This window comes from Triticum dicoccoides, chromosome 1B (genome assembly GCF_002162155.2).
Source record: "Triticum dicoccoides isolate Atlit2015 ecotype Zavitan chromosome 1B, WEW_v2.0, whole genome shotgun sequence".
NCBI lineage: Eukaryota > Viridiplantae > Streptophyta > Magnoliopsida > Poales > Poaceae > Triticum > Triticum dicoccoides.
The window spans coordinates 123,118,610-123,144,842 of record NC_041381.1 but is presented as its reverse complement, the minus strand read 5'-3'; positions in this window follow the sequence as shown (position 1 = coordinate 123,144,842).

Genomic DNA, 26,233 nt, shown 5'->3' with positions numbered 1-26,233 from the left:
GGCGGGTGCCTGGACGGCCTTGGAGTTTGCCACGGCTTGGTACCCCGGCCTGGATCTGACTCAGCTCACCACCTTCCGGTAGGAGGTAGGAGGCTGGTTCGGAGCTGGCGGTGGTGGGTCCTGCACTCACTCGGCGCGAGGCGGCGATCGCCGGCTACGCCAACACCGCCGTCTTCAACCCCGAACTGGACGACGAGGGCGCTGAGGTGCCGCCCGACTAGTTCAGGCTGAACCCGACGGATGAGGAGGACTCGGCGGAGGAGATCTGTCAGGACCCCGACTCGATGTCACATCGATCTAGCCGGTAACACCTCATATCACTTTGCGGCCTCACGCACGGTATCCCCACGGGTGTCGCCTTACCTTTGCCCGGGACCGTTTGCGCCTTTTGGCTCACGTATATGATAGTGTCGCTAGCATCCATATGATAAGGAGCCCGGGCTGACATGACTAGTCGTAAACCCAAAGTGGCACAGACTTACAGGGACAGGCATCCATGACCCAGCTTCGAACGTGTCGGTCATCAGCAAGTGGGTCCGGGCTGTAGCACTGGGCTAGCAGGACTCCGGTAAACCGGGCTGTAGCGGGCTAACAGGACTCCGGTACTCAAAGCGTGACATTTCCCCGAAGGGACAGACACAGGAACGAAGAAGGACACATGCCGGCCAGCCTAAGTGTTCCAGAGCAGTAGCAAGCTACCATGGCTCAGCGGTAACACTAGGAGACATTTCCCGGTAAGAGAGGCTACTAAAGATAAACAACTAGATAGTCAGATCCCACACATACCAAGCATTTCAATCATACACACAATATGCTCGATATGTGCAAATACAACGAAGCATCACAACATGACTCTACGACACAAGTTCTTTATTTAAGGCTCAGGGAGCCATACATAACATACACAAGTTACGGGTCACACGACCCAGCATTCAAGTCATACAGTCAAACAAACCAGCAGCGGAAGTAACTTGTCTGAGTACAGACAACTAGTAAAATAAAAGAGGCTTGGAAAGCCTAGCTATACTACGTGGTCCTTCACAAGCTCAGGGTCACCACCTGGGTCTTTAGCCTACTCGTTGATGTCAATGTCTACATAGAACCCATCAGAAGGGGTTGCAGCGTCTTCTGAAAAAATGTAAATTATAGCAACATGAGTACAAAGGTACTCAGCAAGACTTATATCAGATCCTACATACATGCATATTATCAAGAAGGGTTGGTGGAGTTATTGCAGCAAGCCAGCTTTGACTCTTGGCTAGACTATCCTACGATACTCCAACTTGAAATGGTTTTGCGCACACGAGTCCACTACTCACCACTTCAATACACTACCGAGGATCCACCTCCGTCTTCCTACGGAAGAGCCATCCTCGGCACTCACACTTATCTTGAGAATTTTAGCAGTTTCCATTTACTTGTCTATGAACTGTATAGGCAACCAAGTAGTCCTTTACCGCGGACGCGGCTATTCGAATAGATCATGATAACCCTGCAGGGGTGTACTTCTTCATACATGTTTCCACCACTTAGCGTCTGCACACGACATGTGCTCGGCAGACTTCAAGCGAAAGCCGACGTGGGTGTAGACCACGACCTACCTAAACACTTAAGCATCTAGTCCAGGTTTATCGCCTATCCAGGTTCCATCCGCAGGGAGTCCGGCCGAGGTTTCCCATACGGCCCCGAACGATGTGAACAGGGTTCCTGAGATACCTAACGGGTATTCGGTACACCGTGCCACGTACCTACCGCATCACAGCCCACCCCTACGGTCAGCGCTGTCCACGACCTCCAGTAGGCTACAAACACCAGAAACTACTTGCAACTCCTGGACAGAGAGCTAGGGTGAACAAGAAGTCGAGCGGGGTCATATTTCAGGGCCCAATGCATGGTAGTAGCTGTATCTTAAATCACACATACAGATCTCAGTGCTTAAGGTCGGCTTCAATGAAACAACCCACCATGTACTCCTACATGGCCTCTCATCGATACCTTTACCAAATCGTGTTCACCACACCCCTCTCATTACCGACATAATCATTTCACTCTAGCCATCACCCGGATGAACCAGACCTGACACGACTCTAAGCATAGCAGGCATAGCAAGGTAGGAACAACACATACATATGGCTCAATCAACTCCTACACATGCTAGTGGGTTTCATCTAGTTACTGTGGCAATGACAGGTCATGCAGAGGAAATGGGTTCAACTACCGTAGCACTCAGCAGTTTGAAACGCGTTGTCTTAATGCAGTAAAAGAGAGCAGGAGCGAGAACATGGGATTGTATCGATATGATCAAATGGTTGGTTGCTTGCCTGATGGTTCGATGCACTGATACGGTTCTTCGTTAGGGTAATCACGGTACTCCTCGGAGGCAGAACCTGTCGCAAAGGACACCGATACACAACCATCACCAAACAATGTGCAACAATATGATGCATGCATGAAACATGGCAATATGAGTGTGTTGGGCTAATGCAACTAAAACCAGAAGGGTTTGAACCAATTTGAATCAAAGATTCAAATTTCAAACTCAAGTATGGCCTTTTAAAGTGCTATTCCTTATTCTGCTTAAAACATCAATTTAGCTTGTTTGATCATGCATGAAAATAGTACAGATGGATAGATTGGATTTTTCTGATCATTTTTCATATATAATTTGTCTGATTTGGAGTTACAGAATAAAAGTTATGAATTTTTGAAGTTTAAATAATATTCTGGAATTTTCCTGATTTAAATTAAATCCAGAAATATATATATTGCGCCAGCATGACGTCAGCATGACGTCAGTGGTCAACTGCGGCTGGCTGGGGTCAAACCTGACGTGTGGGGTCCACATGTCAGTGACAGGGGGGTTTAACAGGGTTAATTTAATCCTAATTAGGAATTAGTGGCGCTGGGGCCCACTGGTCAGTGTCAGGGGGTTAACTAACAGTGATTAGCACTAATCTGACCACCTGGCCGACGGGGCCCACGCGTCAGTGACACTGGGGGGTCAAACCCCAGGTCAAACAGGTCAAACCCACCGGCGACATGACGCCGGCGAGGCCCGAGACGGCGGCGCGACACGGAAACACGCTACAGGGCACGGGCGAGGCCGTGCTTGGGCTCGTTGGAGAGCCCTTGCTCCCGCGCGTCGAACAGTGGTGGTGGCCGTGCCTGTGGTGGCCGGTACCGATGACGGCGAGCTCGCGAGCGGCGGCCGGAGCTCGGCCAACGGTGGGTTAGGCGATGCAGGGCGCTAGGGGAGGCGTTGGTGCGTGCTACGTGCTCCTGGTGAGGTGTGGAGCACGATGGTGTGCTCAGCTTCGAGCTACAACGGCTCCAGCCACGGCGGCAACGAGGCACGGCGGCGGCGAGCTTCGGAGCTCGAGGGGACGGCAACTACAGGATGCTAGCGACGACGGGGCAAGGGGGAATCGGGTCAGTGGCTCACCGCGGAGCTGCAGGGATGGTTAGCGGGCTTGGGGACGTCCGGTAGCTCTCGATTCGACGGCGACGATCTCCGGTGGCCGAGCAGGGGAACGGCAACGTGGGCGGCGATGCAGGGCTTTCGGAGGGGCTTGGCTTGGTGGGGAGGAAGAGGGGGTCGCGGCGGAGCTCCTGAGCTCAGCGGAGGGGCGAGGGGTGGCCGGTGACGGCTGCTATGGCGGACGGCGGCGATGGTGGTGTTCGGCCGTGAGAGAGAGAGCGAGGGAGAGGAGGGGAAGAACCGAGGGAGAGTGAGAGAGAGCAGGGGAGGGCGTGGCGTCGTCCGGGGCATCGAGACGAGGAGGGGAGGGGCAGGCAGGCAGGCGAGCAGGTGGCGTGGCGCGGTGGCGCGCGCGCGCGCCGGCCACACTCCCCTCCCTCTGTCGAGGACGAAGACGACAGAGGAGGGAGGCGGGCTGGGCCGCCTGCTGGCTGGGCCGGCCAGCTGGCTGGGCTGCACAGGGAGGAGCCCAGGTAAGCTCCTCCTTTTATTTATTTTTCTGTTTTCTAATTTCTGACATTTGTTTTGATTTAAATAAAATGTTAAATCATTTATTTACCTTATGCCAAATTTTGCAGGAGCTAGATATATTATTCCAGAGTTCCTTTATAATTGGCATAATATTTGGACATATATTAATATATATAACTAATATATTTCCAATGCAAATATTTAGGCATTAATTCCAAATGCCCAAAATAAATACCTATGAGCTCTTAAAAATATTGGTTTGATTTTTATCTCTGTCCAATATTTTCAGAGAGCAACATGAGCATTTTCTTGGACCTTTTTGGAGAAATTTTTATTGGATCATTTTCAAAAATGATTCTGAGGGTTTCACAAATCCCCATTTCAAATTAAATGGAATTTTAAACATGATGCACACATTCTGATGCATGACTAGCTAGGGTGTGACAACTCACCCCCACTCAAAACAATCTCGTCCCGAGATTTGGGTTCCTCCGGGAAGAAGGCGGGATACTCAAGTCGAAGACGATCCTCCCTTTCCCAGGTTGCTTCATCCTCAGAATGGTGCGACCATTGAACTTTGAGAAACTTGATATTATGACGTCGGGTGGTACGTTCGGCCTGATCGAGGATACGAATGGGGTACTCTCGATATGTAAGATTATCTTGGAGATCAAGCGTTTCGTGGTCCACTTCACGGATAGGATCCGAGAAGCAACGCCTGAGTTGAGAAACGTGGAAGACATCGTGGACTCTGGAGAGGTGCGGAGGTAGTTCCAACTGGTAGGCAACTTCTCCTCGTTTGGCGAGAATGCGAAAAGGTCCAATGTAACGAGGAGCCAATTTGCCTTTGATACCGAAACGATGGGTTCCCTTCAGAGGGGTGACCCGAAGATAAGCCTTCTCGTCAACCTCGAAAGTCATAGCCTTATGTTTTCGGTCATATTGACTCTTTTGACGAGATTGGGCTGTTTTCAACTTTTCACGAACGATACGAACTTGTTCTTCTGCTTCCTGAATCATATCCGGGCCAAAGAATTGTCTTTCCCCGGTCTCTGACCAGTTAAGGGGTGTTCGACACCGTCGTCCATAGAGAACTTCAAAAGGGGCTTTACCCAAGCTAGATTGATAGCTGTTGCTGTAAGCGAATTCGGCAAATGGAAGGCACTTCTCCCAGTCCATTCCGAATGAGATAACAGAGGCTTGAAGCATGTCTTCTAGAATCTGGTTGACGCGTTCCACTTGACCACTCGACTGAGGGTGGAAAGCGGTGCTAAAGGAGAGACGGGTTCCCATAGCATTTTGGAAGCTTTCCCAAAATCGAGAGGTGAAAAGACTTCCTCGATCCGAGTTAATTTCCAAAGGAACACCATGGAGGGACACTATTCGGGAGATGTATAAGTCTGCCAGCTGGCTAGCGGTTATACTCTCACGAACAGGTAAGAAATGGGCTACTTTGGAAAGACGATCGACAACGACGAAAATAGCATTATTCCCTCTCTTGGTCCTGGGAAAACCGGTAATGAAATCCATACTAATTTTATCCCATTTCCATTCAGGAATAGCTAAGGGTTGAAGGGTGCCAGCAGGCCGTTGGTGCTCTGCTTTTACACGACGACAGACGTCGCAATTAGCAGTATACTGAGCAATTTCTCTCTTCATCCTAGTCCACCAGAACCTCTGGCGTAGGTCCTGATACATTTTAGTACTACCGGGATGAATGGTGAGAGGAGATTCATGAGCCTCCTTAAGGATCAACTGCCGTAGATGCTGGTTCTTGGGAACCACTAGACGGTTCTCAAAGTACACAACACCATGATCATTTGTGGAGAAACAACTAGCACCTCCGCTAGCAATGTTCTCTTTGATTTTAGATATTCCCTTATCTCGCTTTTGGGCAGTGATGATTTGATCCGTAAGAGTAGGTTTTGCTACCAAGGTGGAAAGAAAACCTTGAGGTACAATGTGAAGGTTAAGCTTCCGAAATTCCTCATGGAGAAGCGGTTGACTTTGTTGTAACATCAGGTTGTTACAATAAGATTTACGACTTAGCGCATCAGCCATGACGTTGGCTTTCCCTGGGGTGTAGGTTATTCCTAAGTCGAAGTCTGTGATCAACTCAACCCAACGTCTTTGCCTGAGATTCAGATCCGGTTGGGTGAAAATGTACTTCAGACTTTGGTGATCAGTGAATATTTCACAACGATTACCGAGGAGGTAATGTCGCCAGGTCTTAAGTGCATAGACTACGGCTGCAAGCTCTAGATCATGAGTAGGATAATTCTCCTCATGTGGGTGCAATTGCCGTGAAGCGTAGGCAATTACGTGTCGATCTTGCATGAGAATGCAACCTAGTCCTTGTCGCGAGGCGTCGCAGTAGATAACAAAGTCCTTGGAGAAGTCTGGCGGTACCAGTACGGGAGCAGAAGTCAGGCGTCTTTTCAGTTCCTGAAAGCTGTGCTCACATTGTGGAGTCCATTCGAACTTTTTATCTTTCTTGAGGAGTTCGGTTAGAGGTTTAGCAACTTTGGAGAAGTTCTCGACAAAGCGACGACAATAGCTCGCTAAGCCCAGAAAACTCCGAACTTGCTTGACCGATTCAGGTGGAGTCCAATTAAGGACGGCTTGAACTCGCTCAGGGTTAACAGAATACCTTTACCAGATATTACATGACCCAGATAGGTCACTTCTGACAACCAGAATTCACATTTAGAAAATTTGGCATAAAGGCGATGCTCTCGAAGTTTATTCAACACTAGCCTTAAATGTTCGGCATGTTCTTCCTCGTTCTTGGAGTAGATGAGTATATCATCGAGATAAACTACGACGAATTTATCCAAATACTCCATGAAGATTGAGTTCATTAACCGAGAAAAGGTGGCTGGAGCGTTGGTTAATCCGAAGGACATGACGGTGTACTCGTATTGGCCATAACGAGTAACAAAGGCCGTTTTAGGAATGTCCCCGTTTCTGATTTTGATTTGATGGTAGCCCAACCTCAAATCCATCTTGGAGAAGATTGAGGATCCAGCGAGCTGATCATACAGGTCATTGATCCTGGGAAGTGGATATTTGTTCTTGATTGTGACCAAATTGACAGGTCGGTAATCTACGACCATCCGGTCCGTACCATCCTTCTTCTTGACGAATAGGACGGGGCAAGCCCACGGAGATGAGCTAGGTCGGATGAAACCCTTTTTCAAGGACTCATCGAGTTGTTTCTTAAGCTCGGCTAGTTCTAGTGGTGCCATCTTATAAGGTCTTCTAGCAATCGGAACGGTTCCTGGAATGAGATCTATTACGAACTCAACATCCCTGTCAGGTGGAACACCTGGCAATTCCTCTGGGAAGACATCCGAGAAGTCACGGACTATCGGAATGTCCTCAAGGTCTGGCAAAGGGCTAGCGTTAAGAGAATATAATTGTCGCTTGGCTATTCGGGTCAAGACATTGACTATCTTCCCCGAAGGATGGGTGAGTTGAACAGTCCTAGAGAAGCAATCAATTTGGGCATGATGAGCCGACATCCAGTCCATACCCAGAATGATATTAATATCTGAAGATTTAAGGGCTATCAAAGACGCGAGGAAAACAAGTCTGTTGACTTGGATTTCATTTCCATGGCTTACTCTAGAAGTTTGCCATTTGGATCCCGGAGTTTGAATTACCATAGAGGTTGGCATATCACCGAATGCGACGTTATGCAGACGAGCATAGTTTTCAGATATAAAAGAATGAGAGGCTCCTGTATCGAAAAGAATAGATGCCGGGTGGCAATTAACAAGAAGCGTACCGAGAACGACGTTGGGATCCTCTTGAGCTTTTTCGGCAGAGATACAGTTGACATGGCCACGTGAAGCGGTGACCGGTTTGGCGTGGAACACTTTCCCTGTCGGCTTGCCACGGCCAACAGCTTTAGCAGACTGGTTGGGGTTGGTCTGGGGACACTCACGCATATACTGACCAGATTCCCCACACTTGAAACAAGTCACGGAGCTGGTACGTGGAGGAGCATTGTTAGTTGGACCCCCATAGGGCTTGGCTGGAGCAGACTGTTGAACAGGGCGAGGCGCCTGGAAAGATGGCCTCGGTGTGAACCTGGGTGGCAGGGCGGTGTTGGGTACCCACACGCGGCGCTTCTGAGGACCAGCACCGGATGAGGAACCCATGTCACGGCCATGCTTGCGTGTTGCACCATAGTCAGTCTGACCAGTTTCAGCACTGATGGCTTTGTTGACAAGTTTCTGAAAAGATGTGCACTCATGCAGACGGAGGTCACGACGAAGCTCAGGACTAAGGCCCTTACGGAACCTTGCTTGCTTCTTGGCATCAGTAGACACTTCCTCAGTTGCATATCGTGCGAGATTACCAAACTCCCTGCTGTAAGCATCCACAGAAAGTCGGCCTTGGGTGAAACTGCAAAATTCCTCACGCTTACGGTCCATGAGACCCTCCGGAATGTGATGTTCACAGAAAGCCTCACTGAACTCAGCCCAAGTAGTGACATGGCCCGCTGGGCGCATAGCTCCATAATTCTCCCACCATAGACTGGCGGGGCCTTCAAGATGATATGCAGCAAAGGTGACCTTGTCAGCCTCCGCTACCAGCGCGGAACGCAGTTTGTGAGAAATACTGCGAAGCCAGTCATCAGCGTCGAGAGGCTCGACGGAGTGGTGGAACGTGGGTGGATGTAATTTGATAAAATCACCGAGTGACACCACGTTAGTCCTCTGATGGTGTGCCGTGTTCTGTTCAATACGCTCTAACAAACGGTTGGTCTCCCGCTTGTTTCTCTCAGCTTCCATCATAACCTCGGCTAGGGAAGGAGGATGAGGCAGATTTGCATGCCTGACTTCACTGCCTTCGGCCTGCTCTTGAGGAGCAGGGTTAGTGCGCGTGTTGACCATCCTAGGTAAACAAGACAATGATTTAGTCAGGATGATAAAATTCCAACATAGGATATAAAATGTAAGGAATAACTCGAAATGCAAGATGATCATCCGTATGACATGGTAGATACATAAACTGCTTCTTTTATTCCATCGTCATACACACCATACAGGGTTTAGAACAAGACCAAACAAAGTACTATTACGGTGAAAGGAGGATTACATCTCATCGGAGGCATCCCAAGCTCCTATACATTATTTTTCTACACCTCCGGAAAGAGTACAAAATGGGTCATATCCCACGAGTCACGCAGGACGATAGACGACACAGCTAGTGCGAACTAGTGATACTACCACTAACTCAGACCGATCCGTAGTAGTCCTCATAGAAGTCACCTCCATAGCCTGGAAGCTCAACATGATCATCCGGAAACAGACGATCTCGCGGAGCTTGTGGACCATAGGGGCTAGGATGAGGCCTTGGACCAACAGACGGTGGCCTGCGGGGACCGCGAGGTGGGGTGATGCCTCCTACATCACGCCAACCCATCACGTCTGGCAGAGCAGATCTCACAGGATAGAGATCGCGCATATCTGAATATCCAGCTTGCATCGCCGCTGCAAACCGAGTCAAAGTAGCCCAGTGGTCAGCAAGGGTATTGAAGAGCTCTAACCTCAAGGCCCGATTTTCACGGTCCTTATCCTCGAGCATCTCAGAAGTGGTGCGAGTCCGTGACTCCTCCTGAGTGGGGTCAGCATAAATAGCCTGGAGATACCCTTGTGCTCCCGGAAGTCATCCTGGCATATAGCGGAAATCAGAGTCCCGAAATAGACCAGATCTAACTCGCATTATGGTCATCATAGAGTAAGCGGCGTCCTGCACAGCCATCTCAATAGTAACCCCGAGTCCATAGGAGCAGTGAAGGGGCTCGGTGGATCCAGGATAAGATGGAAATATCCTGACAGTGCAGAGATACTGGCTTTGATTAAAGTCCCGAAATTGCTCTTCGACCGTGTACTCAGGATACCAGCGGTATCCAGCCTCAGTCATTACCCTGACCAACTTGGCAGTATGGCCGGATACATCTAGGCATCGAGTCAGGCGAACCACTTGATTGAGGTCGCGAGTGGCCATCTGAAAGCACAATCATAATGCAAAGGCATTAGAATTTCTGGCAAAATTTCGGCAGCATAACAGCTGTAAATGCTCAAGAAGGATTTTGAGACATTTAACAAAGGATTACATACACACTCAACATCATCATATCAAAGTTCTGAGACCATCCTAGCAACATAATATGGTAGAAGAACTGAACTAGGCTTGTATCCATCATACCTATAAGGTACTACTGATTAGTAACACGTGATCCTGATAGAGAGAATAGGTCCTAATTCCTTAACCCCCGGTGGAAGAATGGACTGACTCAGATCAGAATGTCACAAGATAGAGGAGTAAAAAGAGCCTTACGTTCCAACCCACAAACAATTCCCCCACATATAACTAAAGAATTTCTAGACTCAACATCGACCAGTTTGGCTTGGAGAACCTACAGGCAGTCCGGCTCTGATGCCAACGCTGTCAGGACCCCGACTCGATGTCACATTGATCTAGCCGGTAACACCTCATATCACTTTGCGGCCTCACGCACGGTAGCCCCACGGGTGTCGCCTTACCTTTGCCCGGGACCGTTTGCGCCTTTTGGCTCACGTATATGATAGTGTCGCTAGCATCCATATGATAAGGAGCCCGGGCTGACATGACTAGTCGTAAACCCAAAGTGGCACAGACTTACAGGGACAGGCATCCATGACCCAGCTTCGAACGTGTCGGTCATCAGCAAGTGGGTCCGGGCTGTAGCACTGGGCTAGCAGGACTCCGGTAAACCGGGCTGTAGCGGGCTAACAGGACTCCGGTACTCAAAGCGTGACATTTCCCCAAAGGGACAGACACAGGAACGAAGAAGGACACATGCCGGCCAGCCTAAGTGTTCCAGAGCAGTAGCAAGCTACCATGGCTCAGCGGTAACACTAGGAGACATTTCCCGGTAAGAGAGGCTACTAAAGATAAACAACTAGATAGTCAGATCCCACACATACCAAGCATTTCAATCATACACACAATATGCTCGATATGTGCAAATACAACGAAGCATCACAACATGACTCTACGACACAAGTTCTTTATTTAAGGCTCAGGGAGCCATACATAACATACACAAGGTACGGGTCACACGACCCAGCATTCAAGTCATACAGTCATACAAACCAGCAGCGGAAGTAACTTGTCTGAGTACAGACAACTAGTAAAATAAAAGAGGCTTGGAAAGCCTAGCTATACTACGTGGTCCTTCACAAGCTCAGGGTCACCACCTGGGTCTTTAGCCTACTCATTGATGTCAATGTCTACATAGAACCCATCAGAAGGGGTTGCAGCGTCTTCTGAAAAAATGTAAATTATAGCAACATGAGTACAAAGGTACTCAGCAAGACTTACATCAGATCCTAAATACGTGCATATTATCAAGAAGGGTTGGTGGAGTTATTGCAGCAAGCCAGCTTTGACTCTTGGCTAGACTATCCTACGATACTCCAACTTGAAATGGTTTTGCGCACACGAGTCCACTACTCACCACTTCAATACACTACCGAGGATCCACCTCCGTCTTCCTACGGAAGAGCCATCCTCGGCACTCACACTTATCTTGAGAATTTTAGCAGTTTCCATTTACTTGTCTATGAACTGTATAGGCAACCAAGTAGTCCTTTACCGCGGACGTGGCTATTCGAATAGATCATGATAACCCTGCAGGGGTGTACTTCTTCATACATGTTTCCACCACTTAGCGTCTGCACACGACATGTGCTCGGCAGACTTCAAGCGAAAGCAGACGTGGGTGTAGACCACGACCTACCTAAACACTTAAGCCTCTAGTCCAGGTTTATCGCCTATCCAGGTTCCATCCGCAGGGAGTCCGGCCGAGGTTTCCCATACGGCCCCAAACGATGTGAACAGGGTTCCCGAGATACCTAACGGGTATTCGGTACACCGTGCCACGTACCTACCGCATCACAACCCACCCCTACGGTCAGCGCTGTCCACGGCCTCCAGTAGGCTACAAACACCAGAAACTACTTGCAACTCCTGGACAGAGAGCTAGGGTGAATAAGAAGTCGAGCGGGGTCATATTTCAGGGCCCAATGCATGGTAGTAGCTGTATCTTAAATCACACATACAGATCTCAGTGCTTAAGGTCGGCTTCAATGAAACAACCCACCATGTACTCCTACATGGCCTCTCATCGATACCTTTACCAAATCGTGTTCACCACACCCCTCTCATTACCGACATAATCATTTCACTCTAGCCATCACCCGGATGAACCAGACCTGACACGACTCTAAGCATAACAGGCATAGCAAGGTAGGAACAACACATACATATGGCTCAATCAACTCCTACACATGCTAGTGGGTTTCATCTAGTTACTGTGGCAATGACAGGTCATGTAGAGGAAATGGGTTCAACTACCGTAGCACTCAGCAGTTTGAAACGCATTGTCTTAATGCAGTAAAAGAGAGCAGGAGCGAGAACATGGGATTGTATCGATATGATCAAATGGTTGGTTGCTTGCCTGATGGTTCGATGCACTGATACGGTTCTTCGTTAGGGTAATCACGGTACTCCTCGGAGGCAGAACCTGTCGCAAAGGACACCGATACACAACCATCACCAAACAATGTGCAACAATATGATGCATGCATGAAACATGGCAATATGAGTGTGTTGGGCTAATGCAACTAAAACCAGAAGGGTTTGAACCAATTTGAATCAAAGATTCAAATTTCAAACTCAAGTATGGCCTTTTAAAGTGCTATTCCTTATTCTTCTTAAAACATCAATTTAACTTGTTTGATCATGCATGAAAATAGTACAGATGGATAGATTGGATTTTTCTGATCATTTTTCATATATAATTTGTCTGATTTGGAGTTACAGAATAAAAGTTATGAATTTTTGAAGTTTAAATAATATTCTGGAATTTTCCTGATTTAAATTAAATCCAGAAATATATATATTGCGCCAGCATGACGTCAGCATGACGTCGGTGGTCAACTGCGGCTGGCTGGGGTCAAACCTGACGTGTGGGGTCCACACGTCAGTGACAGGGGGGTTTAACAGGGTTAATTTAATCCTAATTAGGAATTAGTGGCGCTGGGGCAAACTAGTCAGTGTCAGGGGGTTAACTAACAGTGATTAGCACTAATCTGACCACCTGGCCGACGGGGCCCACGCGTCAGTGACACTGGGGGGTCAAACCCCAGGTCAAACAGGTCAAACCCATCGGCGACATGACGCTGGCGAGGCCCGACACGGCGGCGCGACACGGAAACGCGCTACAGGGCACGGGCGAGGCCGTGCTTGGGCTCGTTGGAGAGCCCTTGCTCCCGCGCGTCAAACGGTGGTGGTGGCCGTGCCTGTGGTGGCCGGTACCGACGACGGCGAGCTCGCGAGCGGCGGCCGGAGTTCGGCCAACGGCGGGTTAGGCGATGCAGGGCGCTAGGGGAGGCGTTGGTGCGTGCTACGTGCTCCTGGTGAGGTGTGGAGCACGATGGTGTGCTCAGCTTCGAGCTACAACGGCTCCAGCCACGGCGGCGACGAGGCACGGCGGCGGCGAGCTTCGGAGCTCGAGGGGACGGCAACTACAGGATGCTAGGGACGACGGGGCAAGGGGGAATCGGGTCAGTGGCTCACCGCGGAGCTGCAGGGATGGTTAGCGGGCTCGGGGACGTCCGGTAGCTCTCGATTCGACGGCGACGATCTCCGGTGGCCGAGGAGGGGAACGGCGATGTGGGCGGCGATGCAGGGCTTCCGGAGGGGCTTGGCTTGGTGGGGAGGAAGAGGGGGTCGCGGCGGAGCTCCTGAGCTCAGCGGAGGGGCGAGGGGTGGCCGGTGACGGCTGCTATGGCGGACGGCGGCGATGGTGGTGTTCGGCCGTGAGAGAGAGAGCGAGGGAGAGGAGGGGAAGAACCGAGGGAGAGTGAGAGAGAGCAGGGGAGGGCGTGGCGTCGTCCGGGGCATCGAGACGAGGAGGGGAGGGGCAGGCAGGCAGGCGAGCAGGTGGCGTGGCGCGGTGGCGCGCGCGCGCGCCGGCCACACTCCCCTCCCTCTGTCGAGGACGAAGACGACAGAGGAGGGAGGCGGGCTGGGCCGCCTGCTGGCTGGGCCGGCCAGCTGGCTGGGCTGCACAGGGAGGAGCCCAGGTAAGCTCCTCCTTTTATTTATTTTTCTGTTTTCTAATTTCTGACATTTGTTTTGATTTAAATAAAATGTTAAATCATTTATTTACCTTATGCCAAATTTTGCAGGAGCTAGATATATTATTCCAGAGTTCCTTTATAATTGGCATAATATTTGGACATATATTAATATATATAACTAATATATTTCCAATGCAAATATTTAGGCATTAATTCCAAATGCCCAAAATAAATACCTATGAGCTCTTAAAAATATTGGTTTGATTTTTATCTCTGTCCAATATTTTCAGAGAGCAACATGAGCATTTTCTTGGACCTTTTTGGAGAAATTTTTATTGGATCATTTTCAAAAATGATTCTGAGGGTTTCACAAATCCCCATTTCAAATTAAATGGAATTTTAAACATGATGCACACATTCTGATGCATGACTAGCTAGGGTGTGACAAGATCGCCTCCAGCGATGAGGGTGAAGATGACGAGGATGAGGACGGTGAAGACGACGCACCGGAGGATAGAGCGGACGGCTATCCTCAGCCAGATCGAGCCTCGTCCAGGCTGAGACTCACCGGTTGCCACTCCACCATCTGGCGCTGCTTCCTCCAGCATCCTCTCAGACCCGCCTGCTGCTCCTCTAGCCTAGGCGGCCATTTTTTCTTATCTTTTCCTGTTCTTATAATCTTTTGAACAATTACATTAAAATCGCGTGATTCCACCCACTGGGGGTCTAAGTTTAAACTTAATGAATGCCGGCCTTGGACACTTTGCAATGTATATATAAGTTTAAATCCCCACACTCTTGCATGTGTTGTCGGGTTCTTTTTCAATTTTGCTTCTCTCCTTATGGCTTTTTGCTCTACCGCATTCTTTTTGTCGCCTCCCTGCCAGCCGGACAGCCCTGCTGCGGTCTGTGGCTGGGTCAGGGACTTGGTCATTCTTCAGAACAGGCAAGTTACTTCAGCCGTGTAGAGCATAGCTTAGTCGAGCGAGAAGTCGTCCTACCAGCTGCTAAGCAGCTAGAATCGCGAGGCGAGGAGTCGGCTAGGCCTAACTTAGCATTTTTCTTAGTCGGATTTCATGTGGACGGCACTTTTAGCCTTTAGCTCCTCGCCAGTCGGATGGTCGTGTTGTGAGCCGTGACTTAGAGTGAAGAGAGGGCCTTGGCGTCGGCACACTACTAGTCGGCTCCGGCTGATGCAAACTTAGGTCAAGGCGGGGAGCCCCCCGGCTAGCTGACCAAAACCAGGACGGGGTAGGAATAGGAAAAACTCAAATCATGTCGTAAGATTAACACATGGATAAAAAGGTAGCCCCCGAATGCACCTCGGGGGACCTGAGGTCTTTTACTTAATACAAAAGGTGGCGTGGTACATACGCTTGAATCAACTGTTAAATGAGCAGAGCAGATTTGCATTCCATGGCCGCCACGACTCTTCGCCAGCTGTGCATCACTTGCACGCCCAGGGCTTCTCAGCATCAATGAGGTAGTATGAGCCGTTACCCAGGGCCTTGCTGATGATGAAGGGTCCTTCCCAAGGTGTCACGAGCTTGTGTTGTCCGGCTGATTGCTAGATCAGTCGGAGCACAAGGTCACCTTCGCGGAAAGAACGTGGCCTGACCTTCTTGTTGTGGAACCGATGCAGGCTCTGCTGGTAGATGGCGGACCGGCTACACGCTAGCAGTCGGACCTCTTCCAGTAGGTCGACGCCATCTTCTCGCGCCTCTTTTGCTTTCGTCTCCATGTACATGGTGACCCGAGGTGAGTCAAACTCGATATCCATAGGGATGATAGCCTCGGCACCGTACACAAGGAAGAAGGGTGTGAAGCCAGTTGATTTCTTGGGCATGGTCCGAAGGCTCCAGAGGACGGCCGACAGCTCGTCGAACCAGCAGTCGGCCGACCATTGTAGCGGCTCGCCGGTGGGGCTTGATGTCGGATAAGATGTCGCCGTTTTCTCGCTCCACTTGACCGTTTGACTGCGGGTGGGCAACGAACACTAATTCCAGTCGGATGCCTTTATTTGCGCAAAAAAGGGCCAAGGCCCTTTGGTGAAGTTTGTGCTGTTGTTAGTGATGATGCTATAGGGAACACCATATCGGGTGGTGATGTCAGCAATGAATGTGACAGCAGTCAGACCATTCAGCTTCTTGATTGGCTTTGCTTCTGTCCACTTGGTGAATTTGTCCACGGCGACCAGCAGATGGGTCATGCCGCCTCGTGCCGTCTTGAACGGGCTACCATATCCAAACCCCACACGGTGAATGGCCAGGTGATGGGGATGGTCTTGAGGGTAGAGGCCGGCAGGTGTTGCTTGTTGCTGAACTTCTGGCACCCCTTGCACTTCTTGACCAACTCTTTGGCGTCGTCCAAAGTAGTCGGCCAGAATAAACCATGGCGGAAAGCTTTAGCTACGAGGGACCTAGAGGTGGCATGGTGGCCTCAATCGCCTTGATGGATATCTATGAGGATCTCCATGCCCTTCTTCGATTCCAAGCAGCGCTGATAGACGTCGGTCACGCTCCGCCTGGCAAGCTCTTGATTGACGATGGTGTAGGCGCCTGCTCTGCGCTGGATCTATCGGGCTAGCATTTGGTTGGCTGGAAACACGCTGTCAACCGAGATTCCTAGTTTTTAAATTGTAGTAAATCCAAAACTCCTCTGAAATTCATGAAACTTGGCATGCTATCATGGAGCGGCATCGACATCTCGTGGTAAATTTTCTGTCCCATTTGGGGCAGGTTTGGGTATAAGCTTCTCACAAACCAGAGCTTCTCACAACAAGCCTAATGGTTTCGGTAGGGAACGTCGCACCTTTGGGGACAAAATGATATCCGCTTCCTGTTATTGCTTTCAACATTTTTCTAGTGTCAACATAAAACAACAGGAGTATTGTGTTAAATTTTGCTATTTTTCAGGGTTTTTTTGGACATTTTTATACATTTACTGGGTTTTCTAGGCATTTTACGCACTTAATTCAAATTTGATCTACATGCACATGCTCCAGTGCATATAAATTGGTTTAAAAATCAAATCTTTGTCCTTGGGTGCATGCTTTGGTCCCATGCAAGAAATGGGAATGAATTTCAAACACCAGGGCACTGTTGATTCCTCGCAAAACATTGAGATACTTTGTTTTTAAATTCTAGCAAATCCAAAACTTGTCCAAAATTCATGAAACTTGGCACGCTATCATGGAATGGCACCCGACATGTTGTGGTATTTTTTGTGTCCATTTTGAGAGAAGAAGCACTCGAATAACAACCAACAAAGGAATTTTCAAACAAATAGCTGCCACTCTAACCTCGCAAACGTTTCTATAATTCAAATCGTGTGTGTTATGTTAACCATTCACATGATGCCATGTGTCTCGTTCTAATGGCTATAGGAGGTGCCATGCAGACAGCTGCTTGACTGAACGGGAGGTGTGCTAGTCTAGTCCAGTGCGTAGGCTGACCGAGAGGTGTGCAAGCTGTCATCCAATGCGCAGGCTCACCAAGAAGTGTGCGAGCTGTACATTGTGTAGGCTCACTGGAATCGAGCCCTTTGACTTCCATGGCCGCCCACCTTCCTGTCCATTAGTGGCACCCGGGCCGCTGCTTAATATAGGCGGCCTTACTATTCGCCTCCCATTCCCCTCCCTCCCACAAACCTCCACCAATGCCAGGGCGCAGAAGGATCATCTGCCACTAGTCTTCAAGTTTGGTGAAGTCGACTCCGAGCCGGAGGAGATAGAAAATAAGGAGGAATGGGGCCTCATGGACACGTCCCAGAATGAGCAGGCCATGACTGTTGCTGCCCCCGCTCCCATCACAGCTCCCATCCACGCGCCTGCGCCAGCGACCATCCCCATAGCATTGACGGGCTAGTCGACGAGAACTATCATAGAGCTGGAAGCCGCGGGCGTCACCGAGGTCTCGACGGACCCGCGTGAGCTCGTGTACATGCCAGTGCCAGCGCCCATGCTCTTGCCTGTGCGCGCCCCTCCACCCACCGTGGCACCGGTCCTCGTACGTTTGGCTGCACCCTCCACGCCCGTGCCCGTGCGCGCGCCCCACTCAGCAGCATGGGACGCTGCCGTCGACCGCTACCTCTCAGTGCCGCCAGCTGCCGTCCTCCCGCACCCCACCCATCAATCCCGCGACGACATGATGTTTGATTTACAAGTGAAGAACATTTTGAGCTGCCTTGTATACTTCAACAACGGCGTCCCGGAGGACGACAATTACAAGGACAGCGCGGCACGCCCCCTCCGCCACCGCCGGAAATATTTTCTTCTTAGGTTTCATATTGCATCTCGATCGCAAACATTTTAGTTAGAACACCCGTATGCAAACCAACATCTTCCCCAGGAAGCCATGGGAAAATGTGCCGAGCAGGATTTGTGCAGCTCTTGATCGCAAACGTTTTAGATAGAACACCCGTATGCAAAGCGAGAGCAGGATTTGTGCATCTCTTCATCCCAAATGGTTGTTTTGGATGACCTGTGTGCAACCACTTACAAACTATTTGATAAGATTTGCATCTGTTATATTGGGTATGTTGCCATTTGTCAAACTTGGAAGATTAACATTTGTTGATGTAGTAACATTGCCATTTGTCAACCTTGTAACACTGTGATTTTTCAAAATATGCAGCTAAAAATCACTAGCGCTATCTAATTTTTGCAACTAAGATTCAGTAATTAAGCATAGATTTCATTGATAGATTAAGCACTCGTGCTTAATTTATACAAATAGTTCAACTCGACAGCTGAACCGACCAAACTTTTCCCCAATTGTTGCCAACCACGTACTGAAATAGCTAGTTCTACTAGACCCAATTGACTAGTCAACCAGCTGACTGGACCAGTCCAGTCACTGGCAGGTGGGTCCAGTGGGCCTCCTTTAAACAGTCAAGCCCTTAGTTGACTGTTGACTGGGCAATCAAATGGGGCCCACTATCAGCCACACCAGCACCCTACTGGGTGCACTAGTGGGTACCCGTAGCATTTTCAGTTTAAAATAATTCAAATTAAAATTAATCCTGGAATTCTAGAAAATGACTAAAACTTTGATAAATCTTAGAAAATAAACCGTAACTCAGATCAAAAAACTTTTTACGTGAAAGTTGCTCAAAACGACAAGAAGAATTTGACTGTGTCGTCTGTTTCCATGTCAGAACCCTCTACATAGGTGAACCCATAACTTTTAGCCCATTTCTAGTAGATGAATAGTGTATATGAACCGGTTAATAAATCCAACTTAAAACCTAAAGTAACTAAATGACTTAGACATATCTTTAGGAAACCCTGCACTGCATGTTAGCATAGCATACAATGTGTTGCATCTGCATGCCCTGTATTTATAGTTTCTGCCCCCTCTTCTCTCTGGTAGACCCCGAGACTGATGATGCCCCTATGATCGATTATGTCACCGGTGACTCTTCTTACTTTGAAACAGAGTTTACAGGCAAGCACCCCCCTTGGAACATTCCAATATAGCCTATTCTCTTCTCTCTTATGCTTGCATTAGAAATTGCTGCTGCTTTATCTATTCTGATGCATGGCCTGATCTTGTAACCTGCTATTGTTACCTTCCTATTTATCCCGAACTCCTTAGTATAGGATGGTTAGAGACCCATCAGAGACCCCATGTTAACCCAACTGCCCCGCTAGATTATCAGAACACCCGATCAACGAGATTGAAGACCAGGCCCCGACACTGCACAACACTCCCCTTAGTTGTACAACACCACAGCATTACTATCGAGTGCCGAGGGTGACACCTTGTTTGCACTTCTGATGCTAACTCTATGGAGTAGTTACCCGGTCGTGGTCATTGAGGGTGATTCCTCCTTTTCCACTTCCGATATCGACGCTATCATGCAACACCTCAAGTGTGAACCTCGAGGGTGATTTCCTCTTACGTTCATCTTGATGTGTACATCAGGTGCGAATCGAACGAGGGTGAAGCCTCGGGTTCCTTCTTGATGTGGTAGCCACCCGGATTGCCTTTACATTACTATTATTACTGATTAAAGTGGATAAAGATGGGTTGGCCTTGAGGGGTACCTGCACGAGCATGTGATGCGAGTGATGTGGAGTTCGTTTGACCTGGAAGGTGCCCGCGAGATAACTACATGCCGTGGCCGGGCATTCTAAGTACTTGCTACAAGTCCACGAGACGGGGCGGCGCGGTCACATTGACTGTGAGTGTCTGCTCGTTACCGCGCACTCCTAATCCACTATGATTTGGATATTTGATTCGAGGGGCATCTGGCCTGATAGCACTAACCATCACGTGTGTGATCTATGTCATATGCATTAGCCGAAGCTCAATAGACGCCAGCAACTAAGCGGTGCACGCCGGATTGGATTGTAACGCGCTGCCTTATATAAGGGGGGCTAGGTATTCTCACCGGCCGCCCACGCAACCTGTAGGAGTTCCTGGGGCGACAGCCCAAGACCCCTGGGGGCATAGGTTTAGTCCGGCATGCTGACCTCTCTATTAGGCATAGGTCAGGTTGCGGCGTATCGTTTGGCCGAGGCCGGGCATGACCCAGAAATGTGTGTCCGGCCGGAGATAATCGAGCGTGGTGGGTAAGTTGGTGCACCCTTGCAGGGAAGAAAACATCTATTGATAGTTTGTCCTACGGTAACGGACACTCAAAGTTGTATCCCAATCGATACAACTAGAACTAGATACTTGAGATGAGAAATGGATAGCATGGCTCTAGGATTGCTTTCTCGCAGGGAGTCGAGGAAGGATCTCTGGGCGATGTTGATGACACTACTACTACTTTACTTTATGCTAGTCTGCACTCTTCTAATGCTGCAAGACCGCGGAAGATGCTGAAGATGCTAGTCTTCAATGGGACTAAGCTCTCCCCTCTATTTTGGCATTTCTGCGGCCCAGTCCACGTGTACAGCCTTCCTTTGATAATGTTGCATATGTAGTGTAGATCCTTGCTTGCTGAGTACTTCAGATGAGTAGTCACGTTTGCTTTGCTTTTCCCCCATATCCATTTGATGCAACCAGATGACGGAGCCCCTAAGACCACTGCCACTGCCAACGACTACTACTACCCCGAGGGTGCCTACTACCACGTGATGGACATCGAAGACCATGAGTAGTTAGGAGGCTCCCAAGCAGGAGGCCTTGCCTTTTCTATCGATGTTGCTTTTGTGCTAGCCTTCTTAAGACAAACTTGTTTAACTCATCTTTGTACTCAGATAATGTTGCTTCCGCTGACTCGTTTGTATTCAAGCTTATGTATTCAAGCCCTCGAGGCCCCTGGCTTGTAATATAAAGGTTATATTATTTTATAGCAACATGATCAGTGTGAACGGTTACTTTGGAATCAACAACGTAGGATCTTAATTTATCACAAGCAAACACCACTGCTAAGAATTGTTTTTCAGTAGTAGCATAATGTCGCTGAGCACTGTCAAGAGTTTTACTAGCATAATGGGTAACATTTAATTTCTTATCAACTCTTTGTCCTAGAACAACACCAACAGCATAATCACTAGCACCACACATAATCTCAAAAGGCAAGTTCCGGTCAGTTGGTTGAACAACAGGTGTAGAAATTAAGGCTTTCTTGAATGTTTCGAAGGCTTCCAAACAATCATCATCAAAAACAACAGGAATATCCTTCTATAAAAGATTTGTAAGAGGCCTAGAAATTTTAGAAAAGTCTTCGATAAATCTCCTATTGAAACAAGCATGACCAAGAAAACTTTGAATACCTTTGATATCTTTAGGACATGGCATTTCCTCAATTGCATCTACCTTGGCTTTGTCCACCTCAATACCTTTTTCTGAACTTTTATGGCCCAAAACAATACCTTCGTTAACCATAAAGTGGCACTTTACCCAACCCAACACAAGATTTGTTTGTTCACATCATTGCAAAACTCGATCAAGATTGCTTAAATAATCATCCAAAGACTTCCCATAAACAGAAAATTCATCCATGAAAACCTCAACAATCGTTTCACAAAAATCAAAGAATATAGCAGTCATACATCTTTGAAAGGTAGAAGGCGCATTGCATAAACCAAAAGGCATACGTCTATAAGCATAAGTGCCAAAAGGACAAGTAAAAGTGGTCTTTTCTTGATCAGGTTGAGAAACATGTATTTGTGAGAAACTAGAATATCCATCAAAGAAGAAAAAATTTGTGTGCTTAGATAATCTTTCTAGAAGTTGATCAATAAAAGGCAGAGGGTAATGATCTTTTCTAGTTGCTTTGTTTAGTTTTCTAAAATCAATTAGCATTCTATAGCCTATAAAAATTCTATGTGGAATAAGTTCATTCTTATGATTAGGAACAACAGTTATACCTCCCTTCTTAGGGACACAATGAACATGACTTACCCATCTACTAGCAGCTATAGGATAGATTATACCGGCTTCAAGAAGTTTCAATATTTCCGTTCTTACCACTTCTTTCATATTTGGATTTAACCAACATTGGTGATCAACAATGGGTTTAGCATCAGGTTCCATATTAAAATTGTGCTGACATGGACTAGGATTAATGCCCTTAAGGTCATCAAGAGTATATTGAATAGCATCTCGATGCTTTCAATAATCTTGCTTCTTCATGTTCTGAAAGGTTAGCACCAATAATAACATGATATATCTTTTTCTCATCAAGATAAGAATATTTCAAAGTATCTGGCAATTGTTTTAATTCAAATACAGGAACACCTTTAGGTGGAGGAGGACCTCCTCAACTTTCAATAGGCAGATTGTGTTCAAGCAGGGGTTGTTGTTCGAATAAGATTCTATCAATTTCATTTCTTTCACGCATATGCAAATCATTTTCATGGTCTAGCAAATATTGCTATAAGGCATCATTAGGAGGTACATCAATAGAAGCAAGACCAATAAATTCATCCTTACTAGGCAAATGTTTCTTTTGAGGTTTTCTACTAAACTTAGAGAAATTAAACTCACTAGTCATGAACCCATGCATTCGCACGGGCCAAAGATATCATATTCATTTCCACAGTTTGCATATAATGTATGAGGAGGAGAATGAAGACTTTGATTTAGATAAACTTTCTTGTTTGAAACATTAATGTAATGGAATAATGGATAATGATCACATTAAGCAAGATAATAGAATATGATACATTGTTTAATAATATACTAATAGAAATTAAGTAGTATGAATCTTCGTAGATTATTCGTTGACAACCTTGGGCCATATAAACCAGCCAAATAGTGTACCTATGTATATTGTACTTATATGTTGTTGTAAGAAATCAATAATAAATTTGTAAATAATTAATCAAGTTAGGATCTTTTTTTCATAATTTGTGTTGAAATACATGCTGGCAAGAAACCAATAAATGTTATAATATCGTACTGGCTACTATAAGTAAAGTGTCGTGTATGTAGAAAGAAAATCCAATCTTAGTTTCTTCATGGAAATATTATATCCTGGACTACTATTGTATGAACAAATAAAGGAAAAAATCAAATTGTCTGGTTGGATTAATTATTAACAAAAATCCAGCAGACGACAAAGCTGCCAAATAGGCCAGCCCAGTGCACCCCAGCTGGTTGCATAGGTGGCTGCCACATGGCAGCTTTGCCGTCTATTGGCAGAGGGCAAAGCTCTTTGCCATCTTCCAGCGGACGGCAAAGATCCTGTATAGCCCCTGTTTTTCTTACATTCATTCAATTTCATAGAATTTCACAAATATATAATTTTATCAAAAAGTATTCAATGAATGAGCATCCATGAGCAAGCACAAAAACACATAATTTCAATTCATGAGCATGCACATTCAACTACACCAAATTTCAATTCCATCAATTACCAAACTAAGTTTGGAAGGTAATGGAGATGGACACACATAATTAAGAAAGTTCAACACTATCATACTTAAAAGGTTTACACTAAAAAGATTAAACTAAATATATTCACTCCTCCTTCTTCTTCTCCTTCATCATCTTGATGCGCTTAGAGCGGTGAGGCAGTGGGATGTACTCCTATACCACAATTGGCATGGTCCTGTAGTCCCTCAGCTATGGGATCAACGGCGCCACCACCATAGCGTGGTCATTGTCAGGCACCACCACCATCACGAGGCCATTGAGGGAGTCCTGGACTAGGGGGTGTCCGGATAGCTGGACTACCATCATCAGCTAAACTATCATCGGCCGGACTATCATCATCGACCGGACTCTAAGACTATAAAGATACAAGATTGAAGACTTCATCCCATGTCCGGATGGGACTTTCCTTGGCGTGGAAGGCAAGCTTGGCGATACGGATATGTAGATCTCCTACCATTGTAACCGACTCTATGTAACCCTAGCTCTCTCCGGTGTCTATATAAACTGGATGGCTCTAGTCCGTAGGACATGACAACAACCATTACAATCATACCATAGGCTAGCTTCTAGGGTTTAGCCTCCTTGATCTCGTGGTAGATCCACTCTTGTAAACATCCACAATATCAATATCAATCAAGCAGGACGTAGGGTTTTACCTCCATCAAGAGGGCCCGAACCTGGGTAAAACATCGTGTCCCTTGTCTCATGTTACCATCCGCCTAGACACACAGTTCGGGACCCCCTACCCGAGATCCGCCGGTTTTGACACCGACAGCCATCTTTAGGCACCACCATCGCTAGGTCATCGTCACGCACCACCATCGCGAGGCCATCGTCAGCCACCACCATCGCGTGGCCATCATCAGCCACCACCATCACGAGGTCATCCCTGCTCTATTCCCCGACATCCTTGCTGCTGCTTTTGCTGTAGCCACAGTCACTGCTGCTTTTGCTGTAGCCAGAGTCGTTGCTGCTGCTGCCATTGCCTAGCCAAATGCAACCAAGTTTTTTTAACAATCGGTGTGAGACAAAGCCAAATTGAGAGGAAGAAGAGGCAGAGCGTACTGGCATCGCCGTTGTCCTTGTAGAGCATGTGTCACATAGTCATGTTGAACACCTTCAGAGTGAGCATGGCGTTGTCGTCGTACCCGAGGACAAGGAAGTACACGTGCCGCAGGTCATAGGCACGGATGAACTGCTCCCATCCACGACACAGGTACATGTGGTCGTACCGGAACACCACCTCCACGTCCCACAACCTGCAAAGCCCGCTGCTAGCCTATCGTAGATTCACATTCTTTGGTCGTTGGTTGTCCAACATATTCATAAAAGTGTCAGGCAGCCTCTGCGGCGTGGGTCAAGCAGTGATGTAGCAAACAACAGAGTTATTATAAAGAGACGGCTAAAGGGGAGATCTCTCCTTTTATATACCTGCCTCCTGGAGGAATTCTCAAGTATGATCGTGAAGAACTCGAAACCTTCCAAGTCGTACTCTGGTGTGGCAAAGCGCAGTCTGCGGTGGCGAGCTTCCCCCATCTCTGATAAGCAGCAGAAGAGACCAATTACTACCCTTACAACATTATCATTCAACATTAGAGCAGCAGAAGTTTTGAGCAGAGGATAATCAACTACATCAAGTTATCATTTCAAATTTAGAAAGCAATGCACTTGTACAACGATATTTGATAAATGGACCATATGCATATCTACAGAAACTTGGCTCTAATCCAACTTGGCTCTAATTCAACACTATCATATTTGATAAATGGACATAGTTCGAACAAAGCCAAGATTTTAGACATGAAAGAAAACTGAGAAAAAAAGGAATGCACTTGTGCTCAACAACATCGACAACACTTAATTAATTTGGTAGGTTAGTTTGCAATGGCAATTGGCATCCTTCAAAACTAGGGATTTCTTTAGACATGAAAGAAAACTGAAAGTGTTGAAAAATAGAGCATATTAATCTAAAAAAGGGAAAAAACCTAGAGTAAACCTAAAGTAAACTAAATGTAAACCTAAAGTAAATTACATGTAAACCTAAAGTAAACCTTCTTCTTGATCTTATTTTTTTCATGTTTCTTCTTTCTTCTTAACCTAATCTAAACCTAAAGTAAACTAAATGTAAACCAAAACATAAAAAAACCTAAAGTAAATCTAAACTACACCAAGCCTAAATTAAACTAAACCTAAACTAAAACTAAAAAAGGAAGAAAAAATACAAGGTCTCACCAGAGGAGGGGGCGCCGGATCGGCAGGGTGGCCGTGAGGGTGGAGAAGAGGGGCGCTAGGGCTGCCGGAGT